General features: G+C 41.4%; 1 protein-coding gene across 2 annotated transcripts in view; it reads right to left on the bottom strand.

Annotated features, from left to right (window-relative positions):
* Positions 1 to 15413, bottom strand: part of CH25H (cholesterol 25-hydroxylase) — a 79010-nt gene that overhangs the window by 36464 nt on the left and 27133 nt on the right. For both annotated transcript variants that reach the window (XM_075130948.1, XM_075130947.1), the window contains one exon: positions 4763 to 4873. The gene's annotated coding sequence lies outside the window, so the exon portion shown is untranslated. The remainder of the gene's footprint in view (positions 1 to 4762; positions 4874 to 15413) is intronic.

Genomic DNA, 15413 nt, shown 5'->3' on the forward strand with positions numbered 1-15413 from the left:
ATTACTAGAGACGTAATTACAATGGATTAATACAGATGAATGAGTTTCATATATGATTAGAAGACTATGTCAGGAATATGCTCAAGCTCTAAAATGCAGAATTGGATCTGTTTGACCAAATTTGGGGGTGTTTGGAAACAGAGTTTTGCTCTGGCCCATTAGAAAGATCAGAGACACCTGCAAAATTTGATTCTAGGCTTAGATTTTGAACAATCCCAAAGCATTAGAGCCCAGCTTGAGAAATGACATTATTTTTCACACTTGTGTGATCACCTTGACCTTTAAATCCAAATCAGGGTAGCTGTAGGCACAAAAGACTCATGGACAGCACCCATATAGTAGGGCTCACCTTGCATTCCCCTCTGATTCTGCCCTTTACAAACCAAGAAATCAGGGGGTCAGAAAACCTAACACAAATTGTTAATAACCCAACTGAGGAAATCTTTTCATAAATAAAGTTTGAAAATAAATATTTATAGCATTACACAGAAGGTAATTACACACTTTACCATTTCATCTAGCTACTCGCTAGACCAAAAAGCACTGCTGAGACTCATGGATAAGAGGTTCCATTCCAGGTTCTGCAGGACAGAGCTCTCTATAGACCCTTCTGCCCCTATCCTTCCCAGCCTGTCCCCGCCTCCTTCTGCTCCTATGCCCCTTCTCAGCTCCTACCTGTCCCCTCCTCTCCCGCAATCCTCCCACCCTGCCCATCCTCCACCACCACTTAACTCCTGCTCCATCCCTTCCCCCTTCTTATCATCCTCACAGCTCCTGTCCTTGCCACTGCCCCATCCCTCTTCTGCTCGGTCTCCCCCTTCTGCTCCTGCCCATGTTCCTCCTCCTCTCTTCTTCTATCTTCCCCCTCTACAAATCCTGCCCTTACCTGCCTCCCACTCCTATTCTGCCCCCATCACCAGTTTTTGTCTTTCTCCCTCACCTTTATTCCTATCCCCACCCAGTCTTTTTGCCCCATCCCACACTCCCTACTACTGCTCCTAAGCCCCCTCCCCCAGGTTCCTATCCTCCCTACCCCACAATCTCCTGTCTCTGTCCCCACACCTTTGCATCTCTTCCCTTTCCCACAGCATTTCTCACCCCTCTGCATTGGAGTCAGGTTGCTTCCTCTTTCTCCTCCATGCTGCCTGGAGCAAACGAGGGTGGGGTGGGGCTGGAGGGGTGGTGACTGAGAGCACAGAAGATATAGTCTCTCTGCTCTCCTTTCTAGTGCCAAGCACCACCGAAAACCCTGACATCCAGGAGGAGCAATTACAGGTAAATTCTTGGCCAGCCCCGGGATGGAGTATGCTCTCTTGTTCTGTAGTGATGCCACAAACACAGTCCAGTTGACACATAGATGCGATGAAGGGTCACTATAGCATGTTCAGCTCAGATGGAATCTCCAGGGAATTTAACTGCCAACCTCTAACACATCTCTACTGAGCATGTGTGAACGGAGATTTTTCATCTTATAATTTAGCCACATTTGTGCAAATTTCTACGGGGACAACAAAAGGCATCTCCCTGACACCAGGGACACCTGACACCTCTGCCAAATTTCAAGTCCCTGCTCCAAATCTTGTAGGTGCTAGAGTTCTCAACAGAACAGTCGTTAGAATTTTCTTCTCACGGGGAAAACAACTGATTTTTCCCTGACCTTATTCTTGGAAGTGGCTGAACTGTTTTAGCTGAAACGTTCAAAAAAAGTCAGTTTGAGGTAGACACCCAGCATGGAAAATTTCAGTCCAAACGGTTGAAGTTTTACAAAGTTATAACCAACTGAAAATGGGGTCTTTTAGTGGAGAATATCAGGTAACCTTAATTACAGACAAAGCAGAAGGAACCACTGACAAGTTATATAGCCCACTTTATGCTGAGCAAAGGAGATACTTCAGCCATGAATTTGCTGATGTCCCTCTCTTCTGAGATTCTGACTGCACTACTCTTTCCTTGACACTCCAAGAGAGAGAGGGCAGACTATCTGAATCGGTATCATTTGGAAAGGTTTTAGCTACGGAAATAAACATATTGATGACATTATTACGAAGAATCCTGTTGAGCACCTTCTGGCATTTGAGAAGCTCAAGATCAGATAAGAAACATTTGTTCTGCTGGTTTCAGGTTTATAATAAGGGAAATGCATGGAAAATAAAACAAGTTCTAGCCTGCAGAACCACAAAGCCACAGGCTCCAAGCACATTCCAAATATTTATCAGAGACCTTGGACTTAATGCCAAGATAAAAACACAAAATCCCCACTGTACAATGTACATTTAATCGCTTTCTTTTCCCCAGCACTTTCCAAATTATTGCCAATTATTTCCAAGCATAACAGATTCATCCAATGTTACTTTAAATGTTGGAAGGGGGCCAAGCTGGGCAATTCCAGTTTACAAACACTGTCATTTGAAATAACTAAAATAACCATGTGTAATATGAGAAGATCAAATCCTCAACTCTTACTCTGACAAACCTCCCTCTGAACTCAATAGGTGACTTGCCTGAGTGAGGCCTGAATAAGAACTTTAGGAGTTAGCCCAGTTTTAGTACCTATAAATTCAGTTTTATATTTCTACCAATAAGTGTACTACCAGGCCTCTAGCCATACAAACAAGATGGGGGAGGCTAGTGTGTGGCATGATCCCTTTCATAGGGATGTTACATTTAATTATATTATGGTATCTGTAAGATATGGCTCAACTGAAGTTACTTCTTCAACCAGCATTCTTTTTTAGGGCTTGATCCTGCAAATGCTTATGCATATGAATAGCTTTACTAATGTGAGTAGCTTCTTTGACTTCTCAGGTATGTAGCACCATTGAACTCAAAGGAACTACTTAGATATGTGAAGTTATTCATGTGCATACATGCCTGTAGTACCAGGACCTATTAAAAATATGTTTCATAAATTCCAAGGCCTATAGGAACCATTATGATCATCTAGTCTGACCTCCTGTATAACACAGGCCACAGAACTGTTCCCCCCATCTCCCGCCAAAAAAAATTCCTTTTGAACTAAAGCATATCTTTCAAAAAAACATCCAGTCTTGATTTAAAAATTGCCAGGGATGCAGACTCCACCACGACCTTTGCTAAATTGTTCCAGGAATTAATTAGCCTAAATGTTAGAAATTTACACCTTATATATCTAGCTTCAACTTCTTGTCAAGATCTTGTCTGCTAGACTAAAGAGTTCTTTATCAAATATTTGTTCCCCATGTAAGTACTTATAGATTGTGATGAAGTCACTCTAAGCCTTCTCTTTGTTAAGCTAAATAAATCGAGCTCCTGGAGTCTATCACTATAAGGCATGTTTTCCAATCCTTTACTCAATGTGGTCCTTCTCTGAAATGTCACCAATTTATCAATGTCCTTCCTGAATTGTGAACACCAGAACTGGACACAGTATTCCAGCAATAGTCACACCAGCACCGAATACAGAGGTAAAACAACCACTCTACTTCTGCTCAAAAGTCTCCTGTTTACTCATCCTAGGATTGAATTAATCCTTTTGGCTACAGCATTGCACTGGGAGCTCATGTACAGCTGATTATCCACCACAACTCCAAAATCTTTTTCAGAGTCACTGCTTCCCAGGATAGCGCCCTTCATCTTGAAAGGATGGCCTATATTCCTTGTTCCTAGATGTATACATTTACATTTAGCCATATTAAAATGCATGTTGTTTGCTTGCACCCAGCTTACCAGTCAATCCATATCACTCTGTATCAGTGACCTATTCTGTTCATCATTTACTACTCTCCCAGTTTTGGGGTTGTCTGCAAACTGTATTGGTGATGATTTTATGTTCTCTTCGTGGTCATAGATAAAAATGTTAAGTAACAAAGACCAAGAACTGATCCTTGTGGAACACCATTAGAAAAACATCTGCTCAATGATGACTGCCCATTTACAATTACATTTTGAGAACTTAGCCAATTTTTAATCCATTTTATGTGTGCCTTGTTAATTTTGTATCATTTGAATATTTCTGGTCTTTGATCTGAAACTGTACACTGGATGCTTTTCAGTTTCAGGTTTCAGAGTAGCAGCCGTGTTAGTCTTTTTTCAGTTTCAAAGTCCCAAATCACTATCCAGAGTGATGACCCCTATAAAGTTACCATAATTTGGAGGTTTCCCTGGATAGGCTAAAATACATCCTATTCTGAATTAGTTACAAGATTATTTCTACCCACTGCTCTAAATCACCACTGAGCACACCTTTTTCTCTACCTATTTTTGATATCACCAGATTCCACTTACTTTAAAATGTGTGCATGGAACTTTTAAATTATTGCAACATCTCAGTGTACCTCTTGATAAACTGCAATATCCATTTAAGTTTCATTTTGTAGGTCTTCTGAAAGCCACCACTTGTAATCAAAAGACAAGACAAGAAGAGGCCAGTTGTGGTTTTCCTTTTAAAAAATCTTTTATCCAGACTCATATTATTTAGTTATTCTATTCTATTCTAAATCATCAATCTTTCTGCATAATAATCTGAACCCCATTGCCATCAGAACCACCCTACCCAATTTGATTCCGCCATCTCCATTCCACAAAAGGGCGTCTTATAATAACTAAGCTATTAAAATAATAAATAAAAATAATTACAGGAGAAACTTATTCTTAAATGTTCTCAAAGTAGTTAACATATTTAATGTGCATGACTAAAATTCACCATTTATATTCTCCATCAATTCTGCAGAATCTTCCAACTATCGTGAGTTAGAGCAACATGCCATACAAAATGGTAACTCACCCATTCATAAGGGGAAAAAACCCACTCATTTTCAGCGTGCTTGAAATCCTTTTGACTATCAGCCTGCGGCCTTCAACAAGCTAAGAATATGACTCCCACTAATCCTGATAGCTGAAACATAAAGATGAAAGGCATTGGTTAGTGCACTGTCTCCAGTTATTAGTTTGCTTATAATGCATGACAAAATTATATTTTTGATGTTACTTCTAATATTTGATGCTCTTTGAATATTTTGTCTAACAGAAGGACAATAATTTAACTGAGTAAGAGCTTAAAAGATGGTGGTGGTAACACTAGAATTACAGAATGGGAAATGTAGAGCTAGTGAAGAGAGGCAAAGGGCAACTAGGATGGAAAAATAAAGCAGATGTGAGTCAGAATTCTTAGGACTGGAAAGGGCTGCAAGAACGTGAATGTTTCAGACATACCACTTCTATTTCCCAAAATCTTAAATAATGTTTAAGGTCCATAAAAAGGAAGGTGTGAGAGGAAAACAGGCACAGACATTTTTAACCAGGGTTTGTGCTATCCATTTAGACAGCTTCAGCACTTCTCAGGGTCCAATTTAATACTGTGTAAGTAGGTGGAATTTCCTTCACCACAAGAAAAATCCCAGCTTCTCCATCCTACTAGTCTGGTATTCCCCTCATTGCTGTACTTTAAGGTTGCAAAAGCACCTTTTTTTTTGGCCCAAGTTGCTCTTTTTCAAATTTCTTTGCCTCAGAGAGCAGCAATTAGGGAGCATTGCTAAATTCTTCATCAGCACTTCCTCCTTTGGGATTGATTTAAATTAATTATACTGATCTTGCCATGTTAGAACTCCTTTCCCTGGGAGTGTTCATTAACACCTACTCAGTTTTCCTTCATTAAGGGACCTATCCTGTACACAGGCTAAGAGAAGCTGGGCAGCTGCCATGCCCTGGGGTGTGAATGCCAAATACACACTTCCTGGCAAGAAGGGGGGGGGGGGGCTGCTTTCTGGATGTTGACAAGCCAAAACAAGGGTAATAAATTTAAATAATTCTAAAAAGAAAGGAAGTGGTGCTGGAAAAAATAACAATACATTCTAACTAGCAGTTGTTTGCTAAGACTGCACTAAAGTCTTACAAAGGAACTCAGTCTGGAAAGCTTTCATGCTTACTTAATCACAGGTACTGTAAGGAAACTAGAGGGATTTTGAAGAAAAATGGATTTTTCCTGCTTTGCCACAAGAGGAGCGTTGGTTGAAGCAAATTACTGGTGGAAGCAGAGAATTAGCATGTTTAATAATAAAGAAAAGGCCCATATTATACAGACCAAACTAGTTCAACTATAATACCATAGCTATGGACAATGACACACCAGTTAATCCTGCACAATGACACCCCAGTTAATCCTGCACAGTAAGGACAAGTCTGACAAATTAAAGCTGCATGGCAGCTGCCTGACCTTACAGACCCAATTTTAAAGAGGACAATGCATGCAATTTGCAGTGACAATTCTTTCCAGTGATCTCACTTTCATTTCAAGTATGCTATGTTCAGAGTACCCCGGGCTAAACTGATGTCACAAGAGGCTACTTCATTTGATGGCAAAAGTCTCTGCTACATTATTTAATTTTGACTGCATCATTAACATCTGGCCGTGCATCCTAAACTAATCTAAACTGAGTTCCTGTATAAAAACAAACAAACAAACACGATTATTGGATTGTCAAGAAATAGAAGCCAATGATTTTGTAACTGTTTAAAAAAATGGGCAGTGATGATCAAAAACAGAAGGAAGATTTAAAATTCAGTGTAAGTAAAATGGCAGATTTTCTCTCACACACAAAATGTTGCCAAACTGCAGAAAAGTGCACTGACACACCCTACATTAGGGAGTCCTTCCTGCCATTGACTGTAAGGTTCTTTGGATCAAGACCTTAGAGCACAGATTATTTTGTAAAGGTAGAAGCTGCCTGCCACCAACTGCCAACAGGACAAATAGTTATTACTGAAAACCCTGTCATTGTTGCAACCTATTACTGTCCCTCACAGCTAGGCAATGTATAAAGGCTCTGTTTGAGCCCCCTACAGTAAAGGTTCCATTTTGTTCTATTTTTATGTTTTTGTTGCACTTGACTTTGACAGTGGAAATTTGTTATTCCAGTATTCATTTCTATTCACCTTCTCCCATGAGCTTCTTCCCAAGACAGCATATTGTACATTAGCTTTGGAAATAAACAAATGTCAGCGTTACCATAAGTCAACAGCAGCTGCAAAAATTCACTGAAGAGCTTGAACACTATCATTTTATTACATATTTTGAACCTTCTTATCAAAGTGCTCAGATGATAAATCACATAATAAACACAAAAGCACACAGGGATCCACCCTAACAGCACTTGAACTTTGGATAGCTAGACTGCTTATTTAGAGTGATCACTTTAGATAAGCTATTACCAGCAGGAGAGTGGAGTGAGGGGAGAGAAAACCTTTTGTAGTGATAAACACCCATTTTTTCATGGTCTGTGTGTATAAAAACATCTTCTGTATTTTCCACAGTATGCATCCGATGAAGTGAGCTGTAGCTCACGAAAGCTTATGCTCAAATAAATTGGTTAATCTCTAAGGTGCCACAAGTCCTCCTGTTCTTTTTGCGAATACAGACTAACACGGCTGTTACTCTGAAACCTGCTTATTTATTAATTATTATTATTAGTAGTACTATTATCATAGTGCCTAGGAGCCCAGTCATGGATTAGGACCCACTGTGGTAGGTGCTGTACAAACATAGAACAAAAAGATGGACCCTGTCTCAAGGAGCTTTCATGCTAAGTGTAAGACAAGAAACAACAGACAGACAGATAGATGAGGGAGCACAAGGAAAACAATGAGACAAAACTGGTCAGCATGATAAGCAGTGGTCTCAGCACATCTACAGCCTAACCATTTGTAGGTGTCATAGCAAAGGAGAGTTTTGAGATGGGATCTGAGAGCTTGAACAAGAGTTTTAGCTGTGTGGAAAGATAAGAAAGGCTGTTCCTAATACGTTGTAGTGAAGGCGGCAGATAAGAAGGATCCTGCTATAAAAGACTGCTAGTACTATTTCACATCAAAAAGACTTCAGTAAAAAAGTACATGTTGATATCTGAATAAGCACACTGTCATTAAAAAAAAAAGCCTTTTTTAAAAAAATTACCACACCACTATAATATAAGCACTTTAAATATCACACAGCAATAGCTAATGGTAAACACTGACCGTGTTAAAAACTACCTGTTCATGGAGTTCCAATGCTGGACTGTTGTCTAAACTGTTGTGTACCTGCATTTTATGCACCTTCCATCATGAACTCACCTACCTCTGTGATGAAAATGTGACTGTTTTCTGAAAGGCACAGATTTGGGAAGCTGGATGGAACAGTGGTTTAGTGAACTATCTTTCACCTTTTGTGGATCACATTCAAATCCTACTTTTGTTCATTTGCCACAGTTGAGAATTTCCACACAAAAGGGCAGGGCCGTTAACTATGAGCCATGTAAAAGGTGTGTTACTCTAACTCTCCGGGGAACCTTGCACAAAGTTAGTTCCTGTGTGCTGTGTGGCAAGTGAGTCCTAAATTCCATGGCAAGACCTGCTGATCTTTGAGGGTATGTCTACACTGCAATCAGAGTTGTGATTGCAGCATGGATACACATACCCGAGCTAGCTTTGATCTAGCTAATTTGAATAACAGCACCACTGAAACTTTGGCAGCATGGGCTGCAGCAGGAGCTAGTTCCACATGCCCAGGGGATGTTCTCAAGAAGCTAACTTGAGGTATCATGGCTTCACTGCTGTTGTTATTCAAGCTTGTTCAATCAAAGAGTTTGCTTACACATGCTGCAGCGACACCTCCAATTGCTGCGTAGATATACCCTGAGAGACTCTGTTGTGGAAGACGGCAAATCCAGTAGCAGCTTCAGGTAAATAAATAATGGCGTTTTTTATTGAAGTAGGTGTGAAAATGAATAATACCAAACAGTGCACTATTTGTGTTATTTCGATATTAAATTGAATTTATTTTCTGCTACCCGTACATTTTCAATTTAAAATACTGTGACACTTTCTTGGAGTGCCAGAGCTGTAAGTTGCTGTGTTACCCCCCCTGCCTCAGCAAGACAGAGACTTGCTGGTACAAATGTTCATTGTCTGCTTTCTCTCTCTCTAATGGGGCCAGCTCTAACTTCATGTGTGATTCACTAGGGCCTGCCCCAGCCTGGTTTTCTGGCTTTCTATTTACCTTGCTCATCGTTCTACTTGCCTTGTAACCATTTCTTGGTTTCCACTCCCACCACTTGTGAATCTCTCAAAATCTAGTTTATGAGTGCTTGAAGTGTGAACCTCAGCCAGCCAGCAAACTGTGTGTAAATCCTGCCTGACTTCCGAACTGTGATGCTTCCTCAGGGCACTCAAAATTGAGAGTCACCATGTTTCTTCACACACACACACACACACACCCGCGGCCCTGCCTCAGCTGAACCAAACAGGTTGATGTGTAAACGGTGTCTCTGGAGACAGCGAACTTGTTAATTCTATGCATGTCCAGTGACAGTGATTGCATGCTACAGGGGAACACTCTTCAAGGGGGCACAGGGAGTAGGGTGCACCTACAGTTAACCTGCAGGGCAAAGTAAAGGCTGGCAGAACTTCTAAGGAGATTGTTTGGGTGGCTAACAAACTGGAGAGACAGGGAGATGACACCCAGTTTAGCACAAGAATCCCTCTCTCACTGCGGCATGAGAGTAACAAGGTAACTCACAGTCCTGTGAGGAAGCTTCACAATTACACTGCAGAATTTCTGTACGTACACAGTTCATAACTCCATTGTAGGAACTGTCGGGGGGTGAGGAGGGGAAAGGGATCTGAACATGTGGGCAGTTGGATAAGGGACATTTGGGCACCAGGAAAGGCACTGGCAACTGTTTGGGATTCAGGTGTAAGCCCATTAGTGAACATTTATGTTACAAAGATTTGCAGTGAAATAGTGAATGTTGACATTTAAATTGCCCTCATTACATTTCTGAGTTAACAGCCCATTGATATTGTAAGGGGAGTTCTTATATTTCTTACAGCTGTAGTTTTAGGGTCTCTGCAGACTCAGGGAAAAACTGCATTGGTTTACACTTGGCTTGTATTTTGAAGGGTTTTGTTTGTTTGTTTTGCATCTATAAGAGCTACAAACATAATGTATTTTAAATTAATCCTTAGATACAGGACGCAGTTATACAGAAATATATAGAGTCCACTGCTATGGAATACATGGGGTCCTTATGACACCTAACTTAAGTCAGAATTACTACTTCTTTGGGTCAAGGACTATCTTTTTATTCCAGCACCTAACACAATGGGGTCCCGGTCCATGACTGGAACTCCTGGGCACTACATTAATATAAATAATAATAGTATTAGTACCTTACCTTCATTAGCACTAATTACTGTGTCCACAATTAATAGTTTAACTACCATCTATTAATTACATGTGTGGCCTTCTTTTATTAAGAGATACTTAGGATTATTTTCTGAAAGCACTGCATTCCATTTTATTCCATCACATTTCAGAATGATGTTATTTTTCAGTAAACTTGCTGAAGGAAGACAACTAAATTTAGTTATTTAAGAATTCACCTCTTCACATTCTGCACCTTCTATTATTGCCATCACCTGTTGATTTGCTCAGTAGGGATAATTTTTGAACATGATCCTGATACTAGTTTTGGAGCACAAGAAAGTATCCATTAATATAACCCCATAAGTCTTTAAAACTAACATGTTTAGAAACCCAGCAGTGTCTGTTGCTCAATATGCGAAGGAAATAAAATGGGAAGTACAGCTTAAATTTAGACTGGGTTTTACATGCTCTGATCTTTTAGTTATGATGATAAACTGATTAAATGCCTGCATAAGCTATTAAAGACAAATCTGCTTTTTGTACCAAGTGTGGAGTGATTATGAAATACTCTTTAGTGAAAGGAGGGTATATTTCCTCTATGATAAGAAAATGAAGTCTGAGTCATAGGGGAAAGTCAAATGAGTGGGTACAGGAAACAGAAATTCAGGTGAAGTTCCATTAAATGAAAGAACTTTATTGCAGAACTCAAGAAAAAGAAAACAAAACAAGAAACAGAATGGAAGTAGATGAATGTAGTTGCTGGCTTTAGATCACTGCCAGCCTGTGGTAAGCTAATTACTTTGTTTCGAAACCTAGTATGTTACATAATATTAAACCTCAAGAGAAAACAGAGCCAGTACGTCATAAACAGCAAAAAATTCCACCCCGGAAACCACAAGAAGGACCAAACAGTCTGGTGAAAACAGAACAAGTAACTGTCCAGGAAGGGGAAATACTTTGGGTCTGATCCTGCACATCAATGAAATCAATAGCAACTAGCTATTAACAGAGCACCGTGTACCTGTTGTTTGAAGTTTATAGTGTAGTCTGTTGTGGGGCTGTGCACTAAGCCTGGTAGCCTGCTAGGTAGGGTTGCCAACTTTCTATTTGCAGAAAACTGAACACCCTTGCCCTGTCCCCTGCCCCATCCCTTCTCCAAGGCCACGCCCCAGCTCACTCCATTCCCCCCTCCTTCTGTCACTCGCTCTCCCCGACCCTCACTCACTCACTCATTTTCACTGGGCTGGGGCAGGGTGCAAGAGAGAGTGAGGGTTCTGGCTGCGTGCTCCCATCCCTGGGGTGGGGCCAGGGATGAGGAGTTTGGGGTGCAGGAGAGGGCTCCGGAATGGGACAGGGGGTTGAGGTGTGGGAGGGGGTGAGGGCTCTGGCTGGGGGTGCGGGCTCTGGGGTGGGGCCAGAAATGAGGGGTTCAGGGTACAGAAGGGGGATCTAGGCTGGAGCAGGGGGATTGAGAGCTCCAGCTGTGGGTGCGGGCTCTAGGGTGGGGCAGGGGTTTGGGGTGTAGGAGGGGGCTCAGGGCTGGGGCAGGGTGTTGGGGCGTGGGAGGGGGTGAGGGGTGCAGACTCCAGGCAGCATTTACCTCAGGTGGCTCCTGGGAAGCAGTGACATCTCCCTCCAGCTCCGAGGTGGAGACGCAACCACGTGGCTCTGCACGTTGCCTGCAGGCACAACTCCCTCAGCTCCCATTGGCCATGGTTCCTGGTCAATGGGAGCTGCTGAGCTGGTGCTAGGGGTGGGGGCAGTGCACAGGGCCCTTGTGGTCGTCCCTGGTTAAAAAGCCAGCCACTAAGCAACCAGAGGAGCTAGTGAACAGTAGCAGAAAACAGGGAGTTTAGAGAAGGAGCATGAGAGCCAGCTACCCCTAACATTCTCTAAAGATAGGTCAATAAACTCCACTCCCTCTCCAAAACCCCCCCAGCAAGAATAAAAGCAATGCAGGCAGAAGTCTAGGAGCAGAGTGGAGGCTATCCACTTTATTGCACTGAATGCAGCATGTATGATTACATGCCTTGTAGGCAGATGCCATGTGTGCACATTCGGTGCAAGCAGCTTATGGCCCTCAGAGTCCAAGTGCGGGTTCTTGAGACTAGAGGGGCTGAACTGGACGAGCTAACAGAGGCAGAGAAGTACACAGAGAACACTTCGTGGGACACAGTAGAATGGTCCCACCCACAGTCTGACGGCCTCTGTGCTGCTGAGGGGGATGAAAGTCTTTGGGAAGGAGAACATCTCAAACTGGAGCAGAGGGAAATAATTCCATAGTTGGGAAACCGCCTTCCAGATGATGTCATGGAATCCTCTTGCACTGAGGTTACCCCTGCAGGGGAGGGGACCCCAGGTATTAAGAAGAGACCGGCAATAGTACTGGGGGATTCCCTACCCCAGAGAGAGGGTAGGGAAAAGTATTCCCTTTTCATGTCATGATTTTGTTTCTCTTGCTTGACTGATGGGTAACTCCTTGGGCCTACCCTGAGGTCTACTTTGTAAATATCAAAATATAAAGCAGAATGAAGAATAAAGAAAACCTGTCTGAGTCAGACTGTCTTACTCCATGCCCCCAACTCCAAAGGGAGAATTAGGGAGGAGACGAAGTAGGTGCCTTGCCAAAGTACCAGTGACATAAGGAAAGGAGAGAGTTCCTAGAGGCCAAATTTAGGAGGTTAGGTTAGAGATTAAAGTCCAGGACCTGCATGGTAGCATTCTCTGAAATGCTTTCAGTTCCATGCACAGAGCCAGTTAGACAGGCAGAACTGTAGGGGCTCAATGTGTGGATGAGACAATGGTGTCTGGAGGACAGTTTTAGGTTTATTAGGAACTGGGAAACCTTTTGGGAAAAGAGGAGACTATACAGAAAGGATGGGCTCCACCTAAACCAAAATGGAACCAGATTGCTGGCATGTAAAATTAAAACAGCTGTAGAGGAGTTTTTAAAGTAAGGGCTGAGGGAAAGCCGACAGGTGCAGAAACCACACCGTTCAGACAGAAACATCCCCTGGGAGGATCTATTAATGGGGGTTCTCTATATCCTAGTAAAGAGGGGAGGATAAAAGTTACTAAAGTACAGAAGCTGAAGCGAAATAGTCAAATGAAAGAGTCCCATTCAATTACATCACATGAAGGCAGACAACTAAATAAGTGCTTGTATACAAATGCTAGAAGTCTAAATGCTAAGATGGGTAAACTTGAGTGTCTGGTATTAAATGAGGATATTCATTTAATAGGCATCACATACATTTGGTGGAACAATGATAATCAATGGGACATGGTAACACCAGGTTACAAAATATATAGGAATGACAGAATAGGCCACACTGGTGGGGGAGTGGCACTATATGTGAAAGAAAGCAGAGAGTCAAAAATAGGAAAAATCTTAAATGAATCAAACTACACCATAGAATCTGTATGGATAGAAGTTCCATGCTTGAATAAAAAGAGTATAACAGTAGGAATATACTACTGACCACCTGATCAGGATGGTGATGGTGATTGTGAAATCTTCAGGGAGATTAGAGAGCCTGCAAAAATAGAAATCCCAATAATAATGGGGGATTTCAACTATTCTCATATTGACTGGGTACATGTCACTTAAGGGTGGGATGCAGAGATAAAATTTCTAGACACCATTAAAGACTGCTTCTTGGAGAAAACTGTCCTGGAACCCACAAGGGGAGAGGCAATTCTTGATTTAGTCCTCAACGGCACACTGGATCTGATCCAAGAGATGAATATAGCTGAACTGCTCAGTAATAGTGACCATAATGTAATTAAATTTAACATCCTTGGGGTAGGGCAGCAGGGGGAAATAACAAAGAAGCCAACCACAGTAGAACAGTATCATTTAACTTCAAAAAGGGGAACTACAGAAAAATGAGGAAGCTAGTTAAATGGAAATTACAAGGAGCAGTCAAAAAGGTGAAATGCCTGCAAGCTGCATGGAAACATTTTTAAAACACCATAATAGAGGCTCAAATTAAATGTATACCTAAAATAAAACAATAGAAAGAGGACCAAAAAAATTCCACCATGGCTAAACAACAGAGTAAAAGAGGCAATTAGAGGCAAAAAGGGATCCTTGAAAAATTGGAAGTCAAATCTTACAAAGAAAAATAGAAAAGAACATGAACTCTGGCAAGTCAAGTGTAAAAGTATAAGTAAGCAGGCCAAAAAAGAATTTGTAGAGCAACTAGAAAAAGACACAGAAACTAACAAAAAAAAGATGTGTTGTACAGCAGAGGCAGGTAACCTGCCAAACAATCAGTGGGGCCACTGGACAAGCAAGGTGCTAAAAGAGGATTCAAGAAAGACAAGGTCATTGTGAAGAGGACCACCAATGCAGAAGATGTGAGGGAGATTCTCACACCTTAGCCATTCTTTTTAGGTGACAAATCTCAGGAACTATCCCAGATTGACATATCAATAGAAGTAGTTTTGGAACAAATAGGTAAATTAAACAGTACTAAGTCAGCAGGACCAAATGGTATTCACGCAAGAGTTCTGAAGGAACTCAAGCATGAAATAGCAAAACTACTAACTGTGGTATGTAACCTATCACTTAAATCAGCTTCTGTACCCAATGACTGGAGCACAGCTAATGTAATACCAATTTTTGAAAAAGGCTCCAGAGCCGATCCCAGCAATTATAGGCCAGTTAGACTAACTTCAGTGCCAGGCAAATTGATTGAACCAATAGTAAAGAACACAATTATCAGACATATTGATGAACATGATTTATTGGGGGAAAGTCAACGTGGCTTTTGTAAACGGACATCATGCCTCACCAATCTATTAGAATTCTTTGAGGGGGTGAACAAACATGCGATCAAGGGTGATCCAGTGGATATTGCGTATTTGGACTGTCAAAAAGGCTTTGACAAGACTCTTAAGCAAAGTAGGTAGTCATGGGATCAGAGGGAAGTTCCTTTTATGGATCAGTAACTGGTTAAAAGACAGGAAAAAAGGGTAGGAGAAAATGGTCAGTTTTCACAATGGAGAGAGGTAAACAGCAGGGTCCTCCTTCTTTGGGTCAAACTTTTTTATGCTTATTTACAGCAATATGGTGAAGTTTTTAAAAGGAAGTTTTGATAAATTTACTCAGGTCACTATCTTAATTGGAGAGAGTGATGTTTTTTAATAATTCAAGAAAAATGTTTAGAGTTTCTTTTGTTGTTGATTTGTTTCATTCTTTTGAGCTCAAATAACTTGGTTTCCATATATCAGACTTGGCGGAGATAGAAAT

Source organism: Caretta caretta, chromosome 7 (genome assembly GCF_965140235.1).
Source record: "Caretta caretta isolate rCarCar2 chromosome 7, rCarCar1.hap1, whole genome shotgun sequence".
NCBI classification, from domain to species: Eukaryota; Metazoa; Chordata; order Testudines; family Cheloniidae; genus Caretta; species Caretta caretta.